The sequence below is a fragment of the Lonchura striata genome, chromosome 6, assembly GCF_046129695.1.
Source record: "Lonchura striata isolate bLonStr1 chromosome 6, bLonStr1.mat, whole genome shotgun sequence".
Classification (NCBI taxonomy): domain Eukaryota; kingdom Metazoa; phylum Chordata; class Aves; order Passeriformes; family Estrildidae; genus Lonchura; species Lonchura striata.
Window position 1 is genome coordinate 44,419,303 of NC_134608.1, and position 12,492 is coordinate 44,431,794.

Genomic DNA, 12,492 nt, shown 5'->3' on the forward strand with positions numbered 1-12,492 from the left:
GGGAGCAAAGTCTTGACCTTTTTTTAAATAAATGCCACCTATATCAATGACTCCTTCTTAAATTTGCAGAAGATGAAGAAGTGTTTTGGCTCCACCAGAGGCCTCCAGGTGAAGGCACCTCAAAATGCTTTAGTGCTCTTGGGTGGGATGAGAAAGGGAGTGCTGGGGCCAGAGCTGCATGGAACAAACTGGATGCAGTGGGTGCTGCTCACTGTCGTGGCCTTATCCACTGTTCAATAAGGAAACAAAAGACCCTCTTGCAGTGCCAGGAATACACAGATAGTGTTCTGCCTGCCTTAGGCATTTGAATAAGCATGGAATAGTGTCCGTGTAGCCGTACTGGGAGCAGGTGAGGTCACTCGCTCTGGTGAGCCTGGAGGAGACTGAAGGGAGACCTCATTGCAGTTACAGCTCCTGGTGAGTGGAAGAGGAGGGGCAGGCACTGATCTCTCTCTGGTGCCCAGGGACAGGACTCAAGGGAATGGCCTGCAGCTGTGTCAGAGGAAGTTTAGGTTGGATATTAGAAAAAGGTTTTTCACCCAGAGGGTGGCTGTGCACTGAAAAAGGCTCCCCAGGAAAGTGGTCACTGCACCAAGCCTGACAGAGTTAAAGAAGTGTTTGGGTGATGCTCTCGGGCACATGGTGTGACTTTTGTCACGTCGTGTGCTGGGCAAGAGTTGGACTCGATGATCCTTGTGGGTCTCCCTTCCCACTCGGCACATTCTGTGGTCTTTAAAAACGTGAAGGAAGCAAATAAGAATAGAAGGAGTTTAAAAAGGCAGAACCACTAACTAACGCTGTGGCTTGCAATGGAAACAGGCGGCAGGCTGGCCACCGAGGGCAGGAAAAGGAGCTGGAGAATGCGGGCATCGATCCCGCTACCTCTCGCATGCTAAGCGAGCGCTCTACCATTTGAGCTAATTCCCCGCGCTGCTGTTCTCGCCACCCAGCATTGCCATTTTCAGCTCTCGCGAGATGCCGTGCGCCGCCGGCTGTTACACGTCCCGCTCGGGGCTCCCAGTGCGCCTGCGCGGGGGCGCGACGGCCGGGGCTCGGCGGCGGGCCGGGCTGGGCGCGCGCCGGGAGAGGAGGATGCGCCCCGCGGTGAGACCTGGAGCGGGAACGGGGCGGGAACGGGAGCGGGGCGGCGACGGGAACGGGATGGCAGTGGGGACGGGAATGGTGGGGGGCTGCGAAGGGCTGTGTGTTTGGCGGGCAGGATGCGTACGGCTCTGTGTGTGTGTGTGGGGCGGCGGTGCGGGTGGAGGTGGGAGCAGGGGCTGGAGCCCCGGCACAGGCTCTGACTCTGGCCTTTGAGTCAAGGCGGGCTGCGCTGAGGGCAAAACAGAACGAAACAACCAAACAACCCCCCCCACCATAAAATATCGCCCCCCACCCCGGCCCCCAGCTGACGGAGGGCGCCGGAGCTGCCCGGATGACCCCGGTGGCTGTTCAGGGCTGTTGAGGACGCTTCGCCTGCCGGCAGCTCCTGACCGCCCTGGGGCGCAGCGCCCGCACCCCCCGTGCTCGCGGGGCTCGGGGTGGCACTCGGCCTGGCTGGGCTGCCCCCAGTATTTGCCGCCACCCATGCTGGGATATCCGGGCAGGGTCCCTGGCGTGGCTGGGACGGCGGGGATGCCCAAGTGCCTGGATGTGCAGACCTGCTGCGGGCAGTTGGTTCTCCCCGCTTTGCCTTGCAATGTCTCTTCTGAAAACAACACCCACAGAAGTGAAATCTGGCACCGTGGTGAATCGTGAGGTCTTTTCCTCCAAGAAATGGTTCCGTTTGCTCTTGTGCTCCAGCTGGAGTAGAATTAAAGGCAGCAATTTCCCTGCTGGACAAGGAAGGAGATGCTGGCTCTGGAGCGGGGAACTTCAGGTGCCTGTTGAAATGGCAGATGGGGGCATGTGCTGGAGTGTTCTGGGGAGCTGCATTGACCAGATGAGATTTTGGTGCCCCTTTTGGATGCGGGAAAAGGGGATGCCCTCAATCAAGGGGTGCATAGCAAAGCAGGTGAGAGCACTGGCTAATTTCTCTGCAAGCACTGAGGAAGACGAAGCTGTTAGTGGGCTTGCTGCTGTGTTCAGCAGTAGCAATATCCAGGACTCAGTTAAAAACCTGTCATTCTGGTAAATATCTTGCCTTGTGCTCAATCACTTTTCTTCTCTGATGTTCTTGAGTCAGACATGACAAAACCCTACAAGCATTGATAGCCAGTGCAAAATACTTTCTGAACCAAAGTGATTACAAAATAACCTTGTTGTATAACCTCGGTGGTGGCTGCTTAACACCTAGCTATGTGGAGAGCAACAGAGTCCTAGGCTGAGCTGGCCAGGCTGCAGGCAGTGATCCTGGTCATCAAGTCGCTGCAATTCACTGAGCCAGCAGGGAATTTGGTGAAAGTGATGAGACTTGCTGTAGCTTTTGCTCCATCGAGTTCCTGGGTGCTTTACACATTGCTTTCCTGCAGTACTTTTTTATTTCTGCCTTGGCTGTGTTCAAGCCATCGTCTGTTGGTTTCAAAACCATTCCCTGCTCAATTTTACACCCTTCCTGAGCGATTTGCCTTAGTTCTGCTTGTGATATACAAGTTACTTTTTCTGGATGAATTTGCTGAGCTATCCTCCTCCAGACTATGAATTTCTGATTAAATACTCCTATATATCAACAGCTTTGCAAATGAAATAGATGCAAAACATTTTTTATTTATTTTACTTGACAGGTTTCGGGCTCTGCAAATGAGGTCTGCTTCTTGCAGAGTTTGCTTAATAGGTTCTCTGAATGATATTTTATTGAAATACTTAGAATTTTAAATTTACTCCTCTTTTGTTCTTTTTGACGTGTTGTATCTTACTTTAAAGGGCTGGTGAAGCATGACCTCAGAGCTCTTTGGAAACTCTCCTGTCTCTCATTTATAGTTTTCACGGTTATGAGCTTCCTTCTGTGTGTGTGTGTTTGGGGGTTTTTTGTGTTTTTTTGTTTGTTTGTTTTGTTTTGTTTTTTTGTTTTTTTTTTTTTTTGTCAGAGAGAAGATTGGCAAACAAACATGGACTGAAAGACATGTTTATCTTTAAGAAAAAACCCAACAGCAACCAAACAAGCAGGCAGCCACACCCATCCAGCAGTATGATTTCTTATCTTGGAGCTTGACTCATAATTTTGATGGCTCCTTACCCTTATTGTTTTTTTTTGAAAATAGTTTTTGTAGCTGTTTCCCTGGGTACCACACTGGAGAGCATTGCACTTGTGTAATTTTCTTTTTCTCTTTTACATCACCCTGAGCTGCAGAACAACCCCACAATCTTACCCCAGGTTTCTCTTTTTTTTCTTTTTTCTGATATGGAGTAAACCAGGAGATGTTTGAGAGTCTCTCCTGCTGAGGACTCTTACCTTCAACACACGCGACAGCGTTTCACCAGCTTGGCTTTGCTAAGTATCAAGCTGACTCTGTGGAGCTGGAAAATATGTTTCAAGCTGTGTTTTGCATAGATGCTCTCAGATGTGAGGTTTCACCCCCTGGGTGTTATGTGTTTTTCCTGTCACGGGGCAGTCTGCCTCTGAATCATGTTGCTGGGAGCTCCTGGCAGAGCAAATGCAGGGGCAGGAATAAGAGAGGCCTGTCTTCAGCCTTGCTTCGTCAACGCCAGCCATAGCACTCCCTCATTTGTGCCTTGTTTGGTTTAATAACAGGGTTGTACGGCAGCTTTTCCCACAACAAAACATATTTTCTCTTTTCTTTAGAATCAAAATTGCTCCAAAGAATGTATTAAGCTCAAAGCTTGTCAGTCCTTCACAGTCATGCTGGAATAATGCCTGTTCTTTCCTCTCCTTCATTTTAGTTACAGGGGAGAGTAGTTCAGCTCCCACAGCTCAAGCTGTTGGAAGGATATGTCTTTGCTCTGCAAATAAATAAACTTTGTGCTTGCTTTCTCTGTTCTGTCTTCCACTTGCTCTGGTAGAGCTCACCTGAACAATGCTGGGCAAGTATTGTTCAGGTTTTGGTGGATCTCTGTTTTCTCCTTGTGCTCCATCCATGCTGGATAGAAGTTGCCTTGCAGGTGACTGGGAATATGCCACCTAATGAAGCATGCAGCTGCTCTGTGTAAAGAACAGCCCGCAGAGATGCTGAAGTTGTAAAGCTATCAGTGCAGCTTTGTGCTTGCTGCATCTCCTTCAGCTCTCAGCAGCTTGGGACATTCCAGTTGTCCATTTTACTAGGTGGTGCAGGGGTTCTTTAAGGGGCTGGTTCATGCCACGCTGCAGATTGCTCAGCATGGCACTGCAAGAGCTGCTGTGTGTTGGAAGGCAGATTTCTAGAATGTGAAAGATACTCTCATGTACTGAGGGTAGCAATCTCAGCTGGTTTTCTGCCATACACCTCCCAGACTGAAGTAGCAGTGGGTATTTCTGAAGCAAGTATTCAGACTGGAGTGCTTGCTCTGATTTTCGAGGTGGGTGAGCGCTCTCTGTAGCTGTGGGTTTGCTTTGACACCCTCAGTTTAAGGTATTTGTAAGGGACCGGTGTAGATTGTCCCCCCATGTCTCCTCGAGTGCCAGCCACTCTTGCCGGCTCCGCATCCCGCCGGGTTGTTCCTGCGCGTGCCATCCCCCTCTGCACTGCAGAAGAGCTAAGTCGGGGTTGCAAGAAAGCTGGCGAGAAGCCTGGATGTTCCTAGAAAGATATTGATTGCCCTGGACAGTTCGGGGTTGTTCCTTTTGTTTCCCTGGCTCTCGTCACGGGGTCGGGCTCGTTCGGGAGGCAGCTCACTGGAGGATGGAGAAACAGTGCCGGCTTTGCGGGCTGAGGCTGGAGCGGAGCCATCCCAGCCCGCCTCTCTCAAGTGTTAAGTCTGAAGCAGCCTGCCTGGTAATTCCATTAATGAGAGCCTAGTGCCAGAGAGATAAATGTAATTCCTCCGTAAAGCTAACGCTCAGGCTCAAATGGAAAGGATTTGCTGGTTCTCCCAGTGCACTGCTGTGAGTAATGTACTCCAGTATTACCCACAGACAATGTTTCAAGTCTACATTTCACTGCAAAGACTGGGCAGTGATAAAAAAATCTGCTTCTAAATCTTCATGTGAGGAAATCCGTAGCTCCAGAGTGTAGCTGTCTCTTTGCAATGGGTTTTACAGGGAATAAAAGTTTCCTGCTTAACTCCTGACATGCAGGATGGCACCATGCTAAGCAGCCAGCTGATCCAGGAGACAGCTTGCATGGGCTATAGCCAGAATGAGCTCTCTGTGTATAATCAATGCAGAATAGAAATTATATACCCTTTGTGTTGTCACCAGAAAGCTTGCAAGCACCTCAGAGCTAGCCACCACAATTGCAACTCACACAAGCTTCTCTACATTTTTGGCAATGAGGTCCATGCTTGAATTCAGAGCTTACAGTTCTGGCTAGCTTAGTTTGATTTCTTTTTGAAAGAATTTTTTCTGATTTCTCACTTTTCTTAGTTTGATTTGTGATAGCAGATAACATTTTCCTGTTTGCAGTTGTATAATACCCTTGTGGCACCATCTTCAAATCTTGTGTTGAAAAGGAATGGTTAATTGGGATATTTTTAGCTCTCCTTGTGGCTTGGATCCTGGAAATCAAGCACAGGAGCCAGCGCCATTCAGCTTTCTGCAGAGGAGCTTCCCGTGCTGCAGGCAGCAGCTGGGTAGTTGTGTCTGACAGGGTGAGAGCTCACAGTGCCAGTGAGCCCCAGTGCTGTGGTACCCCAAAGTTCAAGCAAACAAATCACTTGCCTCATCTTTGGAGCTCAGTGAAGGATTTACCTTGTCATCAGTCCAAGGTGAGGGAAAAAATTTCTGTGAAAAAGAAGCAGGTGCTGGGGATGCTCAGCCATTTGGGTGTTCCCATCATTTCACCTTTGCCTGAGTGTTCATCAATACATATCTGACCTCCTTAGTTAGGTCCCTGCTGGTGTCCTGACAGCAGAACTAAAGCTAGCTTGCTCAAAATGCTTGTGTGTTGGTGTACTCAGCAGCTTGCTGGTGCCTCTTGCTGCAAGAGGTGTGGGGGAAAGTGGCTCATTGGGCAAAGTGAGGTGCATGCTTTGCTGGTGACCTAGCAGCAGCTGGAGCAGCCAGCCTCTGCAGCCTGCTCTTGCATCTCTTACTTCTCTTTGCAGCAGCTGTGCACACATGCCTGCCTTTATGCACATGCTGTGGGCCAATTCACTCACCAGAAATCAGGATCAAAAGCAGATTGTCTTGAGTTTTTAAATCTCCTGCCTCCCCCAGCCTTCAGTTTTGTTCATTAATCAGTGAGGGACATGCGTGTGAGAGCCACATCTGCCACTCACCACCGCGGTGGCAGGATGTTGGGGGGGATACAGTATCAGTGAGAGCTACCTCAGTTGCTCTTTAAAAAAACTTCTCCTGTTTGCGTCATAGCTGACTACAGAAGTTTTAGCTTAGTAGTGTGGTTTTCTCACCCCAAGTCCAATTTTTTCAGTATCTCCTTTCTTTCTTTTAAAGCTCTGACATCTGATTTGGGCTTCAGTGGAGCAAGGTAGTACTGATAGTGAGTTATGTGTTCTGCCAAACATTTAAATACAGAGTAGATGAAGGAGCAGGTAGGAAAATGACCTGCATATTTAAAAATACAGTTTCTTGAAAAACTCTGGTGCCTTGTTCTTACAGTATCTCTCCTCCCCTTCAGTTCTGTGAATCAAAAGTGATCATGAGAGTGTTGATACATGATTGGGGGGTATTTATCAGGAAGGATGTAATGTGTTCGTTCCTCTGGTGGTAACAAAGTGGGTCAGAAGTGTTACCTGTTGTGTTGCTACTGCTTACAATGCTAATGAAATAAAGTTACTGAAATTAGTTCAAAGCCTCGCTAATTGCTTTGCTCCATGACTTGCTGTATAAGTTTCACTGGGAAGCCTATATCTGACCTGCAAGGCATTAATTTGTTTAGTGGCTCTTGTGGCCAAGAGCATGGTTGAGCCACAATGGTGCTGCCAGTCTAGGTGGCCTGGCACTGGATTTTTTCTTTACCAATGTATTTTTGAGCCACAGTTGCATTCACATCAAGTTTGCTGCAGAGCTGACCAGGCTGACAGTAGCTATGGTAGACAATCAGCCACCACTTGGCTCCCTTGGATAAAGGGCTGGTAGGACCATCGCTTGACCTCCCAGAGATGCTCTAAATGTCTGGAGGCTGAGCAGAGCCTGATACATTGTCCTTCTGCCTGCCTTGAGCTTATGGTGTAAATCTCCCAGCAGACTCGGCACGGGTGACCTGATGGCTATACTTTGATACCTCTGTGTGGTAAAGAGATCTGGCTGGAGTTTGCTCAGGGTTTCCCATGCTGTGAGAGAAAGATGCCATGAGGTGCCACACGTGGAAGGTGAATTTGGAGTGGGAAGGGGGCATATGTCTCATATAGCTGAGAAAACCAGTAAGCTTCACAAGATCTTAACCACTGAAGGGGCTGAACTTGTTTCCAATTGATGTGTTTAAAGTGTGATTAGTCACCTCCTAAAGTAGGGTGCTGTAATGCTGTTTCTGTGGAAAAAATTGCACCATACGTGTGTCAATACAAGGGGTGGACTCAGTTCTGCAAGTGTGTGTGTGCTTTCAGGCTGGGTCTATAAATCCCTTCAGTTATTCTGGCCCTCTACAGTCTTGTAAGAACATGGGGAGTTTTCTTTCCTGCAGCATTGCCCTCGCCATGCTTTTAACGTCTGAAAGTCTGGATGGAAATTGTTGTCATCTCACCCTCTTATGTGCCAGCACTCCGTCTGATGGCAGACAGAGATTCCATGGCAGCCAGAGCTTTTCCCTCCATTCTGCTGGAGGGAGAAGGGGCAGGGGATATCTCTGCCCCTCTTTGGCAGTAGGCTGTTGTCAGCCTCCTGTGTGTCCAAGGAAACAATTTTTTAAGATTTTTGTCTGGATTTTACAGGGATCTCTTCATTTACTGCTTTCCTGCCTTGGGCATGTATGCCAGCTGGATCTCCACTGACCTCATCCTGAGGTCAGATCAGTACTTGGGAGTCCGCATATCACCTACAGCAGGGTGCTGGATCTGGCATGGGGACAGCTGAATGGACAGAGAGGTCCATTCCCAGAGAGGCTGGGCAGGAGGGGTATTCCTGAGAAATGCATCCTTGGTCTTTAGTTTGTGGCTCAAACAATGTTTCTACTCCATATTCTCTGACTGCTGGAAATGGCAGACTGAAATGAAAAGATTGGATTAGCCACTATCCTGCCGGAGCTCAGAGAGAATGAATTTAGCTGTTCTTGTTTGATTTCAAGAAATTGCATTAAAACGAGCAAAGAGGCTGTGTACCAGAGACTGCTTCCGCTGCAGGCATCTGCTTGCAAAACTGTGTTGCAGAGTGATTCCTGCTGGTGCTGCAAAGCTGGTGGGGAAAGCAGAGCTGTGGCACGGGCCAGGAGACCTCTGTGGAGGTGCAGCTGAAGGGCTTGGCTCGCTTGATTGCTTTGGCAGCTCATCTGTACTTAGAAACAGGTGTGGGCATTGCTTGCACCTGTTATCAGTGGTCACTGGTGTCTTGGTGAGTGCAATGAGCTGCTTTTCTCTGCAAGCTGAGGAGCCATGCTCTGCCCCAGGTCCCTGCTGCTGGGAGGTGGCATGCAAGCAACTGGAAGGTCCTCAGCCTGAATGTTGGATGTGTGACATGATGATGGATGTGATGGCTTTTGTGTCCTGACTCATATGAGCTCTGTGGTTACACCAAGCTGCAGCTGACTTCTGAAGCTCTTCTCGGTAAAAACTGACCTGAATTGATCCGTTGTGATTTCTTTATTTATTTTTTTAACTAAGATGCATTTCTGCAGAGGTGAAAGCCTGAGCTGTATTACAAAGTCCATGATTTTCTTAAGGATGCTTTGGGATATTTTGGGGGTATGCATGTGGTCTGTGTTATCAGAAAAACTGGGAACAGGTCAGTTGGAGACGTGTAGCTGCTTAATTGATTTAATACCATAGAAATTCAATTTGAGTAACTGGGTGCTTTTTCTGCTGGGGGGAAAAAGTAGAGCTATGTTAAATGGAGGGGCAGCTCTGGGTATTTCTGTGAAAGGTGTGTAAAGGAGGCTTAAATGTGAGCTTTTGAACTGTGCTTGTCTGTTCCTGTCGAGAGTTGGTGGTTTCAGTGGGAACACGCAGCAGCCATCGAAGGCAAGGCTTGCCTGGGGGCCCTGGGGCACAAGCCTGTGTGACTAATGTTGTGTAACTCAGAAAAACAAGGGAGGATTACTCTACCTCCTTCCCCTCTGTAAGGAGCTAGTGATGGGGAGCTAGTCAGGCTGCTGCTGGGATGCTTGGATAGGACCTCTGGGCAAGCTGATGGATCGCAGTGCAGCTTTGTGGCATGTACTTTTTAGGTGGGGACTGTGCCGCTTGCTGGTTTTGGAGGCGAGGTGACTGGCTGGCATGTGAAGGCTGATGCTGGCAGCCCCTCTGATAGATACCCTGTGCTGCACCTGTGTCTGCTGTAACCCCTCCATCCACACCTGTGCCAAAGGAGAAGCAAGGTGGGGGTGAGGGGGCTCAGGCTTCCCAGTGCTGGGGAAAAGCCAGCCTGTGGGGACCATGCTGGGCTGTGTTCTCCTCTCTCCATACTCCTGGTGCTGTTGAAGTTGGTCATGTGTTGGGATGAAGGTCTGGCTTAGAGTTTGAGCCTATGCTTCTACTTTTCCATCATTATTTTCTAGGCTTTCTCTACAAGGAAATGGAAAATCCTCTCTATGGGCTGCCGTGACAGCCTTAGAACTATCCAGATGGATTTGAACTTTGGTGCTGCAAAGGGCTTTGCGTATTTATTTTCAGCTTCCTGCTGTCTGCTTTGCTTAAGAGCTTTTGCTAGATCCTTTGCATATGCTTGTCCTTGCTCCTCTGCTCCTGGAAACCATTTGAGAACAACCTTCAGCTATGACAAAATACCCCCCTCCTCCCCCCAAAGAAAATATCCCCAAACCGCTTGGAGGAATTTTATTTTACTGCTGTGCCTTGGTAAGCTGCAAGGCTTGCATAGCTGTGGTATGTTGCTGTTGGGGTGTACCAGCCTAATTTGGAGACTTCAGAGAGCAAATCACTGGGCTGTTTCGGATGAGTCTTTAGAAAAGTGAGTGTCTGAGCATGCTCAGCAGTGGATGGAGCTGTTAAACTGATTTTACATTACTTACCCCTGTGCAAAGACAAATATATGTTGTGTTGAAGCCTCATCTAGGTTTCCACATGTACCACTGTGCTGTCTTTCTGAGATCATGCTTCTCATCGGCTTTAGCTGATCTGAGGCTGTTCTCTTGCCAAAAATTCTTTCCCTTAATTTTCTTATTTCTGAGATGGCTTCCAGTTGAATCAAGCAAATGATGGTTGATACCTCTAGTGTAGAGATGCCTGGGATGAGTAGAAGAGGGAGGAGGAAAAAGGCAGGAGTGACTGTTGTGGCAGCAGAGGGTAGTTTTGGATCAGTTGAGCTGATGAGCACGTGGGAGTGGGCATGGCTTGTTGAAGAGCAGCTGTGCAGCCCCTGGTAGAACATGTCCTGCTTCTACTCCAGTTTCCTTCCATGTGAAAGGATGGCAAGGATTGCCAAGTGCGTTAATATTTCTGGGATGATACAGTATTGGAAGAATGCTTTGTGGGGCACTGCTGACTGATGGCTTTGTGCACATGCTGCCAGAGTTTGGCTTCCTGCTTAACCCAGGGGAGGTTTCCCTCTGGGAGGACTTCAAGCACGGCTTTTAAATAAAGCTTCCTGCTGAATGTAGATTGAATATAAGGGAGAAGTATTCTGTGATGACGGTGGTGAGGGCACAGGAACAGGTTGCCCCCAGAAGTTGTGGATGCCCCATCTTTGTAGCCGCCCAGTATCACTCAGTCCTCTACTGCTTTGCTTCATAACCTTTTTATAAACTCTGGTGAATCTTTGTTTGCTGCATTAGATGAAACAAAAGGTTATCATGTTTCTGCAGCACTACTTCAGTCTGCAATAATCAAGAAGTCGTCTTGGCCAAGGACAGAGAGAATCTGCTGGATTGGTGACACTGAGAAATACGCATTTTGATGGACAAGTTGGAGCTGCAGGAAAGCAGCAGAGGAGCTTAGCTGTCATGTGTCATCTATGCTCTGCATTGCCCGGAGCCTGGTGGTGGTGTCTTGGGGAGCAGCAGCCCTAGGATGAGTGACTCTACTGGGTACTGCAAGGAGGAAGTTTGGGAACCAAGGGGGAGGCTGAGCACTCTGATTCCCTGGCACTCTGCTGTGTTTCCAGTATATTTGTCTGTTGTGGACAACATGCTTTGTGTGAAAGCTGCAGTTGCTTTGGGAGGGCAAGCCAGGCCACCTTCATATGGCTTTGATTAAATCCAGCAGCACTTAAGAAAGCTTCAGGCATCTCTTTTTGCCTTGCTTGGCAGTATTGGAAAGCGAGGACTTAAAACCTTGCCAGTGATGTTTCTTCAGTGTTGTATAAGAGTAGGAGTTGCATTTAGAAAGTTGTTAAATGGAAAAGGAACTGGAGGAGGAAGGGAGAAAAGGTTGTCTGTATGGCTGTCATGTTGATTACTCCCCAGTGCTGAGCCCTGGTGCAGGCACGGGTCAGTGCCAGTGCAGATGAAAGAAGCCTCCCCTCCCTCCCCGCTTCAGATTAAGCCATGTGAAGTTAAGGTATGATTTCCTTGCTTTCTGTACCTTTATCCATAGGCTACTACTGAAGATTATTGTCCAGGTTGGATTTTTCTTGTTATTTCTGTCCTTGTAGAACTGCTAAACAGTGTTCATTTACTGGCTTCAAAAGAACAACAGAAGACCCTCCTGGAAGTACATAACTGGAGTAAATAACTCTTGCGTTTTGGTAATGTAGAGTAACAGGGTGATGGAAAATTTGTGATTGAGGCTGGAGTCCAAGATCTGTGCTGTGGTCTTGTGGCCTTCAGCATTTTTTTCATCTTTAGAAATGCCTTCAGCCCTTCCGTAATGGGAAAGGGGGAAATGAGTGAGAGGGAATCACAAATGGATTAGACTTGTCTCAGTTCTTTAAATACCAGTTGGCAATGACAGTCTCTGAATCACCTGCAGAGACTGGGGAAAGCAAGCAAGTCTCTCTTTCTCAGTCCAAGGTAAGCCGCTGTGCTGCATGAGTAAGTTTTCTCACAGTTCTATGAACTATGAGGTCCAGTTGGCAGGAAGTACATGAGACATTGTCAGGCTGATTCTGTACCTTCCTCTTGCTGATTTGGTGTTTTGACTAGGGACGTTGTCTGTTTCCTTACCTCCCTCAGCTTCCAGATCCTCTCTGTGTTAGCGTGCTTGAGGATGGTCCTTCTTCCACCACAGTCCTTGCTATCCCCAACAACTGCATGAACAGGATGGAAAAAGTAAAATTACATTAGATGTGGTGACCTTTGCTTCAGTTGTATCATCAGAAAAACTTCTCCTTGTGGCTGCTTAGAATTGTTTCCAGTAAAACATTCCTGCTATCTCTTCTTTGGCATGCAGCAG

General features: G+C 48.2%; 1 protein-coding gene and 1 non-coding gene across 3 annotated transcripts in view; one reads left to right on the forward strand and one right to left on the reverse strand.

Annotated features, from left to right (window-relative positions):
• Positions 1–854: 854 nt before the first annotated feature.
• On the reverse strand, positions 855–927 carry TRNAA-AGC (transfer RNA alanine (anticodon AGC)). The gene has a single exon. It is a non-coding gene; the product is annotated as a tRNA-Ala (tRNA).
• Positions 928–1,029: 102 nt separating this feature from the next.
• LOC110484447 (USP6 N-terminal-like protein) overlaps positions 1,030–12,492 on the forward strand; it is a 75,495-nt gene continuing 64,032 nt past the window's right edge. The window contains exon 1 of one of the 2 annotated variants that reach the window (XM_021555065.3): positions 1,030–1,104. The gene's annotated coding sequence lies outside the window, so the exon portion shown is untranslated. The remainder of the gene's footprint in view (positions 1,105–12,492) is intronic. The other variant, XM_021555067.3, reaches the window with a different exon arrangement.